The 16,752-nt window shown below is 41.1% G+C and overlaps 1 protein-coding gene across 1 annotated transcript in view; it reads right to left on the bottom strand.

Moving 5' to 3' along the window:
- The window catches only part of LOC145404843 (uncharacterized), a 178,893-nt gene that overhangs the window by 161,678 nt on the left and 463 nt on the right, over window positions 1-16,752 (bottom strand). The gene's annotated exons all lie outside the window — the stretch shown is intronic.

Here is a 16,752-nt window from a genome sequence, read left to right as displayed (position 1 = left end):
CATCTCTTACTCTCTTCTTTCCCGTCTCTCCTTCCATCACTTATTCCCATTCTCTTTCCCTATCTCTCCTTCCATCTCTTATTCCCTCTCTCTTCTTCCATGTATTTCCATCCCTCTTTCCATCTCTCCTTCTACTTCTTATTAGTTTCCTTTTCCTCGTCTCTCCTTCCATCTCTTACTCCCCTCTTCTCTGTCTTTCCTTCCATCCCTTACTCCCTTCCTTCTTCCCTATCTCTCCTTCCATCTCTTATTTCCTTCCTTCTTCCCAGTCTCGCCTTCCATCGTTTATTCTCTTCCTTCTTCCCTGTCTCTCCTTCCATCTCTTATTTCCTTTCTTCTTCTGTCTCTCCTTCCATCTCTTATTTCCTTCCTTCTTCCCAGTCTCTCCTCTCACCTCTTATGTCCTTCCTTCTTCCCTGTCTTTCCTTCTATCTCTTATGCCCTTCTTTCTTTCGTGACTCTCCTTCCATCTCTTACTCCCTTCCTTCTTGCCTGTCTCTCCTTCCATCGCTTATTCTCTTCCTTCTTTCCTGTCTCTCCATCCACCTCTTATGCCCTTCCTTCTTTGGTGTCTCTCTTGCCACCTTATACTCTTATTCCTTTACTTCTTCCCTGTCTCTCCTTCCACCTGTCATTCCCTTCTTTTTTCACTGTCTCCTCCATCTATTCCCCTCCTTCTTCCCTATCTCATCCTTTCCCCTACCTCTATTTCTTAGTTCTTCATGCTAGTCGAGTACAAGTCTTCAATTTCCAAACTGCCCTCATATGGACTCTATCCTTCCATATGTACCGAACCTTCGTTTTTTCTTTTCTGGCGTACCATAGAGGGGGTTGTAGACGGTAACTGCTTTTCTTCTAAAGCTATCAACAGTGATGTTCATCAGGGTTCTATCCTTTCAACAACTCATTCTATGATTCATCATTCTCCTGAACTGTTGCCTACTGTACATATGCCAATGACTACCACATAAATCTGCCAGTGTCCATCACAGCAATCACTGTTACTCTCAACCGATGGAACAATTATACCTTTCCTCTGATAGTATATATATATATATATATATATATATATATATATATATATATATATATCTGGCACACAATAATTCTTCTCTTACCTTGTAGCGTGAACCACGATACAGGTTGAGTTGTGGTTCAGAAACATTGCGCCATTTATGGGTGAACTTGCTCACTGTTTCTGAACCACAACTCAACCTGTATCGTGGTTCATGCTACAAGATAAAAGAAATATTTTATATAAATCAGACTTAATAAATAGCACAGTGCACAGCTCATTATCCCAATCACACAGTATTAGCCAATATCACAGCATAATACAATGACCCCACATAATATAATACGGCACAGAGGATGAAGCTTGATGATTCGAAAAATTCTGGGGCATGTACACACGTACACACACACGCGCGCTGTTGCCACGTTAGTCATATCGGGCGACTAGGCGGTCCAGGTGGAACTCTTGTTGACTGTATATACCTCCTAAGCTTGTGAAGAGGGATTATAAGAGGTCCACGGACTTTTTTTCGGCATTCGCATACTAACGCACAGTGTTTGTGGGTACTTGTTTACAATTACCCATGACCTTAAATGACATCCGACCAGTGACCTCAAATGACTTCGGAGGTCAACCTCGCTTAGCCTATGTCCGAACTGGAGGTCATGTGAGTCTCCATGCCAAAAATTGAGCTGATGGGTCCAGTCGTTCGAGCGTGTATTACTGATGGCCTCAAATGATCTCCGACCAGTGCCCTCAAATGACCTCGGAGGTCAACCTCACATAGCCTGTGTCTGAACTGGAGGTCAAGCGAGTCACCACGCCAGAAATTTGGACTGCAGGGGTACCCTGCGTTGCCCGGGCCAAACGGCGAACACTCTACCGATGACCTCAAATGACCCAGATCTGAATTCTGACCCTCCTAAAACCATCCTTGGGTCAACCTGATTCAGAATATATATCGGTGTTGGAGTCTCTGGCCCCTGGTTGGGAGTGATTGAAAGACAAACATACAAACGATGAGGCATATATACTGGTGTGTGTGTGTGTGTGTGTGTGTGTGTGTGTGTGTGTGTGTGTGTGTGTGTATCTATCTATTTATCTATCTATATATCAGTATATATGCCACACTGTTTGTATATCTATCTATCTATCTATCTACATCTATCAGGGCTCTTGCTAACTGCCGATGGTTGCGAGCCATTTGGCTCCTAAGGTTTCAGATTTACGAGCCAAATAAAGTTTTAGTAGCCAAACTGACTACCAACCGAAATATTTTATGAGCAATAAATTATTTATTTACACATTGTGATAATTAGAATCATCTAATAAGGTTTTAAACATTCACAATGGTCACAAGGAAAGACTTAATAATCGATCACAATGTGCCTTTTTTGTTCATTTAAGTGAGATTTACTTGTTTTGTAGTTTACTGGGTTTTGAAGTGGATGTATTTTCTCCTCGCCAAAAGGCGACTTGCATGTAAAATTTGTTAGCCGAAGGGAAAAAATACTCGCATATGCGAGCTGTGGCTCGCCAAACAAGAGCCCTGTCTATCTACCTATCTATCTATATATCTATCTATCTATCTATCTATCTATCTATATATATATATATATATATATATATATATATATACTATAGCACTAGCCGTGTGTGTGTGTGTGTGTGTGTGTGTGTGTGTGTGTGTGTGTGTGTGTGTGTGTGTGTGTGTGTGTATTTTGGGCAGCCGAAACTACATATTCAAATCGCACCAAAACTGGCACAAAAATCGCAAAAAATTCGCTGATGTAAAAAAACTTGGTCCCATCATGATTGAAAAACTTTTACTGTATTTAATGAGTGATCACATTTTGACCAAAAAATGCCGCTCCCGGAGCCCGGCATAGGATCTCCGAGGAATTTTTTGTCCATAGCTACAACTAAAATATACTATAGCAGTAGCCGTGTGTCTGTGTGTATTTCGGACTTGCGTTCGAACAACTTGAGTTCCATTCCCGAAGCTGCAAATAACACGAGCAATTGGTTAGCTACAAAAAATCCAAGTGACAACGTTAGACTAGAACAGCACACAAACGGACCATCATGGGCCCTTCGATGTTGCCTTGACGCCCGATAGTGACAACATTAGACTAGAACAGCACATAAACGTGACTCTGATTACCTGAAATGATCGCAACGCGCGCACGAAGCGCTAGGAAACGAGTGCGAAGCACGAGAAAGCGAGCGAGCAGCACGAGAACCCTCCGAAGGACCAAGTGCAAGGGGCCCTTCGCACTTTATATAGATAGATAGATAGATAGATAGATAGATATAGATAGATAGATAGACAGCTATAGACAGATAGATAGATAGATAGATAGATAGACAAATTGATATACAGTACACACACACACACACACACACACACACACATATATACTGTATATATATATATATATATATATATATATATATATATATATATATATATATATATATATATATATATATATATATATATATATTCATACTGGAGCAAAAGAAACACTGATATTTTAAATGCCTCAAAATTCTATTCGTCCACATTTCTACTCGTCACACTCATTTCCACTATCCCATAACCTTCAGTAATGCCGTTCATCACCTCTCAATATACTAGGCGTCTCTTTTCTCGGTACCAGTGTTGAAATCATACCATTACTCCTCTTCCGAAATCAGGTCGCCAGTTTGGACTGGACACAGCATCCGTTTAAATACGCTCTCGCTCATTTTTCGTCCAGCTCTCTAATGCAACAAGAGGTAACCGGTACTCTTGGTCCATCAAGTACACAACTGTTCAACTCTGTTTCTTCCTATCTCAGTTTGTCATTCACTGTGCTTTATCTTTTCAGACTTTTATTCCTAATGTATTCAGGTATCTATAAATCGTTCCCTTTATGAAACGTCCTTTGGAGAAGACGATTTTGCAGGCTCATGGTCTATCTCTCTCACTCTACCTCCAGGCCTCCTTTCTGTCCTTACATCTACCATTATGTAATTCAATGTGAGTATATTCAGGAACGTACAAATTCTCCATGCACGAATTTTGTTTATTCTGTAAGCATTCATAGATAGCTATATTTTGACGAATATTAAGTAAAAGTATCCACAATTTGTTTAATCAGTAAGGACTATCAGGATGAAGTTTTAAAGGTAGTGGCCAATTTGTTGTACAAACTGTAAGTCTTTTAGTACCGGTTTATCATAATGGGGTGCAGCTCCTGGAAATATTATGTCCTCTGTATGTACGAGGTAGCGCCCATGGGATGAATAAGGGGCATATAGTAATGCTCAAAACTAACAAGTCCCTCCTCAATTTCCTCCCCACTCTCCCTCCTCCTTTATCTCACCTTCCCTCCCTCCTTCCACCTCCCATTCCTATCCATCCCTCCTTTCTTTACTCTTTAATAATTCTCTCTTCATCCTTACTTTGCCTTCCTTTTCTATCTCCCTGCCCTCTCCATCCTCCCTTTTCTCTCTCTTCTCCATCACTTTTCCCTTTGCCATACCGCACCTTCCTTCCCGTCTTCCACCTCTAAGTTTCCCTAACCCCTCACTTTCCACCACCTTCTTTCTATCCTACACTCCTCCATTTTCTGTCTATTCTCTAGTCCTCTTTCTCCCTTTGTCTCTACTCCCCATTCCTCCTTCTCTCTCTATCTCTGCTCCCCATTCCTCCTCCTCTCTCTCTATCTCTGCTCCCCATTCCTCCTCCTCTCTCTCTATCTCTACTCTCCATTCTTCCTTCTCTCTCTATCTCAACTCTCCATTCCTCTTTCTCTCCCTGTCTCAACCTCCCAGCCCCTTCACTCTCTGCTCCCTTCCTTCCTTCTTCTTGCGTTCTCCTTCCTTTCTTCCCTCTACCTCGTCCCTACCTCTCCGTCCTCCAACCTACCTCCAAGCTCAAGAGGAAGCAGTGCATCAGAGTGGACAGGTAGGGATGGTGACAAATGGATGGCTTGACGCGTGAATTGTTATTAGCCGAGATGGATGAGTGTATGGGTGAGAGAGAGAGAGAGAGAGAGAGAGAGAGAGAGAGAGAGAGGTGCCTCCTTATAAGAAAATCAGACACTCACTGTGATGCGCCACCTAATAAACTTACAACACAGCCACACTTCCATTAGTCAGTTGCATTCACTCATCACGTGCTACGCTGTCTGTCGCAGGATGGTTCAATGATGCACAGCTGTGGTCAAGAGTTACCCTACGCTGACTAGAAACTGTCTCCATATGAATTTACCACATTTATCAGTCATAATCAGGCAAACTCTTATACCGTATGAATATGGTGTCACTACTTACGAAGACCTTGCTATACTAAATCAGAAATATATCAGGACAATAGTTCCCTTAAACCGCCTCGAACCTGTCCAAACTCATCGTGATGTCGTTAACCTACTCAACAACAATTAAGGTCAACTGGCCACTTCCCTCACACCGCCTAGAAACACTGTTAAACCACCTATTGGCGTCTTTATAAACAAATAACCAAGAATGACTGTCTATCTTCTACGATATCATACCTAGTCTCTTATACAGACATCCGAATTCTGTCTTACTTCCATTTTCTACCTTTAACTTATTACCCACCTCAACTTTTCTTCATTACATCAAGTTTCCATCTCACTATATCATTTTTTCCCCTACTTCATACTAAATCTCTTCCAGACTTTCCAAACTGACACGTATTTGATTTTCTTTCTACCTTAGATACATTTTGTACATTACTCCCATTATCTTCTAATTGCTAATCTTTTACAGCCTTATGCACTACCCAAAAGTTCCAGTAATTTGAACAGAAGGAACCAACCATTTGCAGTTTTGCCTTTTGCCACTAGGAGGAGTCAGCAGCACCCCTTGTACGTCAATGTCGTCCCGGCCGTGTCTGTGAACGGACGTGTTGTTGGGCTACAATTACTACTGTAACGTGGTGTGTAGGTGGTTTGGCGGTTTTGCTATGGCGGACCTCACGGAACAAAGAACCTGCATCAAGTTCTGCTTCAAGATCAACAAGGCGGCTGCAGAAACTCATCGGCTGCTTCAACAAGCCTTTGGTGACAATGCCATGTCCCAAAGCAGAACAATTCTCTGGTGCAAGTGGTTCGTGGAAGGACGAACGTCCGTCGAAGACGATGATCGTTCTGGACGACATCAACGGCAACAGCACCAGAAAATGGTGGAAATGTTCGTCAGGCTATCCTTGCAGATCATGGACTAACTATCTATGATGTTTGTGATATCGTTGGACTGTCATACGGAAGCATGCAACGCATTTTGTCGAACGTATTGGGCATGAGATGCATCGCTGCAAAATTTGTGCCAAGACTGCTGAATGACAAGCAGAAGGCACACTGCATTGCAGTTTGCAGGGAGCTCAAGAATCAGGTCAGAGATGACGCCACCTTCATCTCCAAGGTCGTAACTGGTGATGAATCATGGGTTTATGCTTATGACCTGGAGACAAAGCAGTGGTCATTGCAATGGAAGTCTCCCAATTCACCGAGGCTGAAAAAAAGCGCATCAAGTTCGCAGCAATGTCAAGTCGATGTTGATCGTTTTCGTCGATATCCATGGGATTGTTCACAAGGAATTCATCCCACCCACTCAATCTGTCAGCGGAAAATTTTACTGTGATGTTTTGCAAAGTCTGAGGGAGAACATCCGCCGCAAGCGTCCAGAAAAATGGAAGAACAAAGACTGAGTCCTGCATCACGACAACGTCCCTGCCCACACATCAACTGCTGTCCAGCAGTTCCTGGTTTCCACTAACACGGTAGTCATTCCCCATCCACCCTATTCACCTGATCTTGCCCCCTGCAACTTTTTCCTGTTTCTCAAGCTCAAATTACGACTGAAAGGGCGTCGATTTGACTCGACTGAGGAGATCCAGACAGAATCGCAGAAGATGATCAAGACTATCATGCCTGAAGCCTTCCAAGGATGCATGGACTCGTGGAAAAATCGCTGGGACCACTGTATACATGCCCAAGGGGACTACTTCAAAGGTGACAGTCAGAACTAGAAGGTATGGAAACTTATTTTCTTACAATATTCAAATTTCTGGAACTTTGGGTAGCACCTCGTATTCTATTACTCAGATTTCCACCTCCACCTCGCGTCTATTTACCATCAATTTCTCGTTGCCTTCTTAATTTCCATTTTCAGCCTCTTTGCCTTATTCTATTTTTTCTAACTACCTCTGAGTGTGTTTATATACAGACACACACACACACACACACACACACACACACACACACACACACACACACACACACACACACACACACACACACACACACACATATTTGAGAACTAGGAGGTAAGGTAACTTATTCTCTTACAATATTCAAATTTCTGGAACCTTGGGTAGCACCTCGTATTCTGTTACTCAGATTTCCACCTCGCGTCTGTTTACTATCAAATTCTCGTTGCCTTCTTCATTTCCATTTTCAGCCTCTTTGTCTGCCTTATTCCATTTTTTCTAACTACCTCTGAGTGTGTTTACACACACACAAACACACACACACATTTCACATATATATATATATATATATATATATATATATATATATATATATATATATATATATATATATATATATACAGTACAGCAGGGAAGGAAGATTGTTGGTTCACTGAAAGCGTTGATGAGAAATAGGGAGGTGAGTATAGAAGTTAAGAAGTCACTGCATGATAGTACTGTGATCCCTACCCTGACGTATGGAAGCGAGGCGTGGACCTTGCAAGAGGGAAACAAGTCAAGAATGAGAGCAGTGGAAATGAGTTACTTGAGAGGAGCATGTGGAGTGACATGGAGGGGCAGGCTGACGAATGAAGAAGTGAAGGAACGTTGTAGGGTGGATGTGGATGTGGTTGAGAAGATAAAAGAGAAATGCACTAAGGTGGTTTGGACACGTGGAGAGAATGGAGAATGAAAGACTGACTAAGAGCGTGTATGTAGGTGAGGTGGAGGGAGGGAGAGGGAGGGGTAGACCGAGGATGAGGCAGAGGGATGGAGTTGAGAGGTATATGAGGGAGGGGGGAGTGAGTTGGGGGGAGGGTAGTCAAATGGTGGGTGACCGAGCCACTTGGAGGCGTTTTGTCTGCGGCCACCCTTTGCTGGATTAGGGTGTCGGGCTGTATATATATATATATATATATATATATATATATATATATATATATATATATATATATATATATATATATATATATATAGCAGCAGCAGCAGCAGCCATTACAAGTCCACTGCTGAACAAAGGCCTCCCCCATCCTTCTCCACGAATTCCTTGACTGTGCCAACCTCTGCTCAATTTCTCTATCTCATCTCTCCACCTCCTGTCTGGCCTTTTTCTGCTACGCTTACAATCTTTCGGTGTACAGTCAGTCAAACTCTTGCTCCATCGGTTATCGCTTATTCTTGCTACATGGCCTACCCACCTCCATTTCTCCTCTTTTGTAACTTACATAATACCTTTGACTTTATTCTGCTCTCTCACTCAAGTTGATCTTTTCCTGTCTCTTAAAGATATTCCCAACACTGAGCTTTTCATTGCTCTCTGAGAACGGATTATTTTATTTTTCATCAACTTTTGTCAGTTTCCAGGTCTCACAACAATACATCATAGCTGGAATTATACATTCGTTATATACTTTTCGTTTCATACATAATGCCTATGTTTTATCGGAAGCTTTCCAAACAATTGTAATGCATCTTTTTATTTTGTTATCACAGGCATTCATTAATTTTAGTATTTGCCCCAAGTAATTGAATTCTTCAATTCTGGTAACGCTCTTTGGTGTAGGCCATGTGGATTAACCACTACTTTAGTATTACTCCAGTTCATCTTTAACCCTACTTTGAGACTTTCTCTGTTCAGGTCATTTAACATTTCTTGCAGTGTCTCTGCTGTTTCTGAGACTAGGACAATGTCATCTGCAAATCTTAAATGGTATAACTCTTCTCCATCTACGTTTACTCCTTTGTTTTCCCGGTCTAGCTTTTAGAAAATACTTTCAAGGCATGCTGTAAATGATCTTAATGAAAATGTATCTCCCTGACACATGCCCTTCTCAATCATTAATTTTTCTTAGTCTTTATGTAATGTAACTGTAGCAGTTCCCTCTTTATATATGATTCAGGGCAGTTTTACAATGTTCCCATTTACTCCTTGTTCTCACAATGAATTTATAATTGCTATGTGCTCCACTGAGCCAAAAACCTTTTTGTAATCAACAAAACCTACGCACAATTGTTTATTATATTCTGTAGTTTTCTCAGTTAGCTGATTCATTGTGTGTAGCTGATCAGAGTCGCGTTTTAGCAACATTTCCAAGCCAAGATCAACTTGATGTCCATTTTGACTGATACTGAATTTCAAGTAGGCATCGCGAAAACGGGTCTGCTAAATTGTACTGCCTTTGTCTCAAAGCCATCTATAAACATTCATTTGTGCGCCATGGCTGTCTTGGGAGATTTTCTGCAAGTAGAGAAATTAAATGATTTTCGTCATGTGACCGACCAGATGGGGCTTTTGCTTGAAATTCTGGCATCAGGTGAAAGGGCAGCTGTACCATTGTTGTTGGGCACAAGGGAAAAATGTTAGAATCCTCAACACTCTCACGTTGTGGTAGTATTAGGGAAAAACAAGAGTAGACTTATTTTGGGAACTGCAGCAAGGCTCTTCTTTCAAACAGTTTGCTGCAAAAAGTACCTAGCCATGTCAAATAACCTTATATGGGACCACTTTTAATTATTTCTCTATGGGCTTAAATGAAGAACTTTTACTAAAGTTGCTGCTAGATGGCACCACCACAGGTGTCAACTGACAGCAAATTTGGATTCTCCATGTCAAATAACCTTAACTGGGAATACTTTTATGTCTCAATATCCCATAAGCTCTATCCTCTCTATTGAGTTTGGCTCGACTTCGGTAGCACTGGGTTTGTTAACAAAATGGAAAGTCAATATTGGTCAAAATACCTTGGGAGGAACACTGACTAATCCTGAGTAGTCATACTCAAAATTCAAAATCGTTTAGACTTTTGGTGGTTGCGAAAACGGGAATCAGCACGATAGTCAATATACGATATCAAGATTAATCAAAATATCTTTACCTATGACGTCGCAAAAAGGCAGCTCAGTAGTCGAATACCCATTTCGGAATCCTGCCTGTGCACAAGTTGGTTTTCTTCCAAATTTGTTGTTTCTTAGTTTGTAAGGACTTTAGTGAAGAGTTTGTAAATGACTGATAATATGCTAATGGGTCGATATTTACTAAGATATTCTGAGTAGCCTTTTTTGTAAAGTAACATAACTATTGCATTACATTACACTATGTTTCGGGAACTTTCTTCTTTTTTATACACTGAATATCTAAGTAGGTAAGCCTGCTTTGTACTCCTGCATCCAACAGTATATCTGCTACTGTTCCCCCATCTCCTGGAGCCTTCCCTCTTTTCATATTTTTAAGAGAAATGTTTACTTCGTTCAGTGTTTATCAGGTATTTCATTTGTCTCAACTGAGAAGTTAGCTATTGGTAATACTGTCTTTGATGCATACAGTTCTTTGTAAAATTCTTCAACTCTCATCAACATCTTATCTATGCATTTAACAACTTCACCATTTTGTCTTTCAATGATGTAATTTGTTGCTTTCCTAGTGCTATTTTGCTTTGGACCTGTATCAGACTTTTCCTTTTTTGATGGTTTCTTTGATCTGATCCATGTTTCTCTTTCTTTTATCTTCTTTTTGTCTCTTGTTGATAAGCTTGTTTAATTCTGCTCATTCTATTTCATCTTTCCTTGTTTTCCTTTCCTTTCTTTTCTTTTTTTCATTAGCTTGAGTGTCTTCCGAATACTTATTGGCTTTGGCTGTATTTAGGCTTCCAAAACACCCCCGCAGATTCTCTTGGCACTTTTGTTAGTCTGTCATTCAATTTAGTTCACATTCATCATTACTTAGAGCCCAAAATCTGTTCGTTATTTCCAACTGAAAGGCTACTTTTTTTTTATTGGGCATATCTATTTTTTAATAATCTTTCTTTCACTTCTGAAACTGAATCTGGCTGTGCAACCCACCAATCTATGGTCACTTCCAATATTTTCTTTGTTAATAACCTTGGCATTTGTGATCTTGTTATTCATATCTGCTATAATGAAGTCGATTTTATTCTTTGTTTCTCCATTTGGACTTCTCTAGGTCCATTTTCTCCCTGTTCTTTTGTAAATGTGTTTATTTTTCTTATGTTATAAATTCCAGCAAAATTTACCACCATTTCTCCTGCTTCATTTCTTTCTCCAACTCCAAATTTTCCCATACATGATTCTCCATTTTTTTTATTTCCCAACTTTTCCATTGAAGTCTCCCATGAGTATAGTACATGTGGTCTTTTCTTCCTCCATAATCTTCCATATATGCGGCATATATATATATATATATATATATATATATATATATATATATATATATATATATATATATATATATATATATATATATATATATATATATATATATATATATATATATATATATATATATATATATATATATATATATATATATATTCTTCATCAAGGTTTTGTTATATTCTTTGCTACTTAGTGTAATTTTCTACATAATAAATTTTTCTCTCCTACAGGTTACCTATTTTCTTCACAGCACCTACCTTCATCATAGGTTTCACATGATACCTGGCTGCCACTCAAGTTTTGTTTATTACACCAATTTTCTTCCTCCTGAGATATACGTTATACCCATTTTCTATTTCATTATACCAGTTTTCCTTGAGCATTACACAACCATTCTACCTTACAATGTTCCCCTTATACCCACTTTCTTACTTATATTAATTTTCCATCATTATTACATTAACATTGGGAAAGTTTTAGGTGTGTTCGTATTTCACCAAGTATCCTTCGAAATTATAACAAGTCGTAACCACTCGATGGAGTGGTACTCTGTTTCATGGTGACTACACTGAGTGACAAGACAAATATTTCCTGTAAACTAGGAAATCATTTGATACACTGGGTGGTAACCTTATAACCAAATAACACGTGTTCCTTACATGTCAACAAGTGGGTTTGCGGAGGGTTAGTGCCTGTCCCCAGAAAACAACTATCTAAAAATACAAACAAGAAGCCTCGGACAAGGACAGACAAACAGGTGACGACCAAGGACAGGACAAAGGACATGGTACGAAATGCAACATGGACTGTATGAGGTGCCAATGATGAGGTGAGAGAGAGAGAGAGAGAGAGAGAGAGAGAGAGAGAGAGAGAGAGAGAGAGAGAGAGAGAGAGAGATTGTCCAGGAGCTTAAGGGTGCAAAAGTGGACATAAGGATTAACTGAAACTAAATGAAGAAGTGAGAGTGTGAGAGAGTGGGAGTATGGATGGGGTATATGCGCAGGAGTAGGTGAGAATAAGACGGCAAAAGAGAGTGTACCGGGTATGTATTGTTGTGTGCATGAGATGGAAAGAGAATATAAGAGAGTATGGATCCACTGGATCAAGGATTGTGTGGATAAGATTTAAAGTGGGAATACAAACGTGGGCAACTGTGTGTGTATATGCGCCAACACAAGATCGTGCAAGCGGAATGAAGGAAGAGTTCTGGGCATATGTGAAAGTGTGCATGGAAGAGTTTGAGTGGAATGACAGTGTTATTGATTGGACATATGACTGGAAAAGAAGGGAATGTGAAGGTGGATGGAGTGGTTGGTGAGTGGGGTATGCCTGCAGAAGTGGATGAGAATGGCAGTGTTCTTGTGGACATTCGTGCGGGGAGGGGTCAATACCCTCTTTAGGCAAAAAATGAACCACAGATAGTTACGTGGTGAGTGATGAGAATTGTGGGTGGTGAACTGAATGAACGGAAGGCAATGATTATGTGTGTGTGGATGACAGAATGAGAAGGTTTGTAACGGGTGCAAGAGCATACAAAGGTTGGGAAAGTGGACTTCCTGACCACCACTTGGTGATGGTGAAAGTCAACGTTCAAGTGCAATCGAGGAATAAAAGGATGGAAGGACAGGAGGAAGCAGTCCACACAAGAAAGGTAGAAAGGCTGCAAGAGGATGGAAAAAGGCAGAATATAAGAGAGAAGTGGAGGAGTGATTGGCTAAATATGATCTGGAGCGGAGGTGAAACATGAGTGCCAGATATTCACAAAAGAAATATGTGCAGCATGTAAGGTGATGCATGGGGTGAAGAGAACAAAAAAGAGGGTGCAAGGAACAGCACGGTGGATTGAAGAGGTGAAACAAGCTGCGGCACAAAAGAAGAAAGCATATGCTGTGGTGAGTAGATAGGGAACAGAGGCATGGAGGAAGTTATGCGATGAAAGGGAGCTATGTATATGCAGAAAGGAACAGACAGGTGAAAAGATTAGTATGACAAAGTAACAAGAGAGTGGATGAGGAATTTGGAAGGAATTTGAGTGTAAAGTGGAGGGAATGTAAGAAAAGGTTCCGGAAGGAAGTTAAGAGAGTTAAACAGGGCGATAAAGGAGTTAGAAGGGGAGTGAAAGATAACAATGGTAGACTGATAACGGAGAATGGAGAAAAAGTGAGCAGATGGAGAAAACAGTTTATCCATCCATCCATCATCCAACCCGGGGCTAGGCAAGTTGGTCCTGACATTTAAAATGAGAATGACCAGCCTCACTCATCCATGAGTGGCATTACGTGAGCAATAAACCCCAACCACCCCTTGGATATAAACCTACACAGGCTCAATCCAATTGGAGCACCTAAATTACCCAGTAAAACAACAAGTGCCATAATTTGGTTATATGGTTACCACCCAGCATAGTAAATAGTTTCCTTGTGTACAGGAAACCATTTGGCTTGTCACTCAGTGTAGAGTTACCCATAGGCAGAAGGAAGAGGTAAGGATGAAGGAAAGAAAGACAAGAGGGAGTGTAAAGTCACCCGTAGGCAGAAGAAAGAGGAAATAGCGAAGGAAAGACAGAAGAGCAAGGAAGGAAAAGGGGAAAGGGCTGACCCCAAAGCAGCATTACATCGAGTGAGTGGATGGTGAGCGCCCCCACCTACCACTTAAAGAACTGTTAAACATAGAGAATGAATGTAATGCGAGTATGAGTGGCTGGGGAACGGCTGGGAGAAGGAGGGAGGTGAGAAAGGAGGAAGAGATCGGTAGGATGGAAGTAGTGGAAGCAATGAAGAAAGTCAAAATGGAGAAAGCCCCAGGAACTGATGGCGTGTGTGGTGAAATGCTGAACCATGGGGGAGAGATAGTAGTAGAATAGATATGGCTGATGTGGAAACTGTGCAGGTCGGCATGAGAGGAAGGCAGAGTCCCGGAGGACTGGAAGTCAGGCATAAATATTCCCCTGTAGAAAGGAAAAGGGGAAAATGAAGTGTGTGGTAATCGTTGGGGCTTTTGTCTTCTTAGTGTAACAGGAAAAGAATATGGTAGGATACTTATTGACAGAGTTAAGGAAATAGCAGGAATTAGCTGAAGAACAGGGAGGTTTTAGGAAGGGAAGAGGTTGTGTAGATTAGACATTCATCCCCAGGTCTTTAGTGGAAAAGTTTCTAGAGAAGGGAAAGAAGTTGTGTGTAGCCTTCATGGATTTGGAGAATGCATGTGACAGAGTGGATAGACATGGAATGTGGAAAGTATTAAGAATATATGGTGTAAATGGGAAGTTGTTGAATGCCGTGAAGAGTATGTATGAGGGTGCTAAGACTGCAGTGCGTGTTGATGGTGAACTGAGTGAGTTTTTCTATCTAAATGTTGGACTGAAACAAGGACGTGTCATTTCCCCATGGTTGTTCAATCTGTATATGCATGGAGTTATAAAAGAGATACAAAATGGGGTAGTGGATGCTGGAGCGGCCCTAACGAGAGAGGGCTGCTTCTGGAAACTTCCTGTACTGCTGTTTGCAGATGATGCTGTATTGTTAAGTAAAGACGAAGGGGAACTGCAAGGTTTGGTGAATGAGTTTGGGAGAGTGTGCAGGAAACGGAATCTAAAGTTGAATGGAAGGAAGAGGAAAGTTATGGTCTTCGAGAGAAAGTAAGTCACTGAATGTAAAGTTAGGCTGAAGGATGAGGACATGGAAAATGTGGGTGCATTTAAGTACTTGGGTAGTGTGATGAGTAAGAATGGAAGGTTGGAAGATGAAGTGCTAGAAAGGGTACAACAAGGATGAAAGGTTGCTGGCTCTTTGAAAGAAGTGATAAGACATAGGGAAGTTAGCATGGAAGTAAAAGAGTCACTACATGATAGTTCTGTGATACCAACTCTAATGTATGGACGTGATGCTTGGATCTTGTTGGAAGGACACAAGTCGAGTGAGAACAGTGGAAATGAGTTATCTGAATGGGGCATGTGGAGTCACATGGAGAGACAGACTGACAAAGGAGGAAGTGAAGAAGCGTTGTGGTGTGGATGTGGATGTGAAAGAAAGCGTTAGGAGAAATACACTGAGGTGGTTTAACCATGTGGAGAGGATGGAGAGCAAGAAACTAACGAAGAGAGTGTATGTGAGTGAGATGGAGGAGGGGAGAGGGTGGGAGGCCAAGGGGGAGATGGAGAACTGGAATGGAGTTGTCTATGGGAGAGGGGTGTGTGAGCTGGGAGGGGAGTGAAATGGCAGGGGACAAGGCGACATGGAGGTGATTTGTCTGTGGCCACCTCTTACGGGATTAAGGCGTCTGGCAATACATATACTGATGGACAGTAACCTTTGCATTTCTACTTGACACCAGTTTGCTCTGGTTTTAAGAAGACAGACCTTAGGTACTGAAGGTGTTAACTATGCAATATCAAAGTGAAAAAACAAATGGTACATACTGACCAATTCAAAGTAAAAGCAGGAATACAATGATATTAACAGACAGAGTCAAATGTCATGAGGGTGAAACAGTGATACTATCGGCAGCAAAAGTCCTGACACCTTTCGAGCTCCTCTCACCACTGACTTAAAATGAGTGTGGGGAATCCAAAGCAACCGACACTAAGACACTGATGTGTGGCCATAATGTTATTAAAGTCAGGCTGCTGTGTGACATGATACTGATTTTCAAAGTCCTTGGAGGGAGACGTAGGAGAGACGGTGAGGTGATATGAGTTTTGTTGGTGACAGTGGATCTGCATTACAGGTGACATGGAAGGTTTCGTAGTACCTCTTGTCAATGATTTATTATGCTTAGCACACATCAACATTTTACTGTGCTATTTATATCGTTGTAATATCGACATTATTTGCATCAATAACATACAAAATGATATTGAGGTGTAGGCTGATGTGCAATGCAAGTTGCTAAGAACTCTGACGTGTTACATGCAAAATAAGTTGCTAGGGAAGAGGAGTCACGAAATCTAGTGTACCTTGGAGTATGACCTAGAGACTGGAAAATAAAAAATGGCCTTTCACCCTGACCCAGACATGACTACTACCCTCTTAAAATATTAATAAAACAACTAGCAACACAAATCTGTCCCTAGCCACATCCCCTACAGGTCAACCTCACTGGAGGGTTCAAACTATCGTTGGAGGGCCATACAGTCCAAGAGAACTCTCTCCCCATCATCAAAGACCAGCCCTCCAGGCACGTTACAGCTTTACCAACGTTTGATTCACACTATTAACTTTGCCTGCACACTTGAAAGTTGAAAGTTAATATGCCTTGTCCTCAAGGAATCCATCCACCAACCCAGCCACTCACCCAGTGCAGT

This window comes from Coenobita brevimanus, chromosome 65, assembly GCF_032717465.1.
Source record: "Coenobita brevimanus isolate Jiangsu-jjx chromosome 65, ASM3271746v2, whole genome shotgun sequence".
NCBI lineage: Eukaryota > Metazoa > Arthropoda > Malacostraca > Decapoda > Coenobitidae > Coenobita > Coenobita brevimanus.
This window is presented reverse-complemented; position numbering and strand designations above follow the sequence as displayed.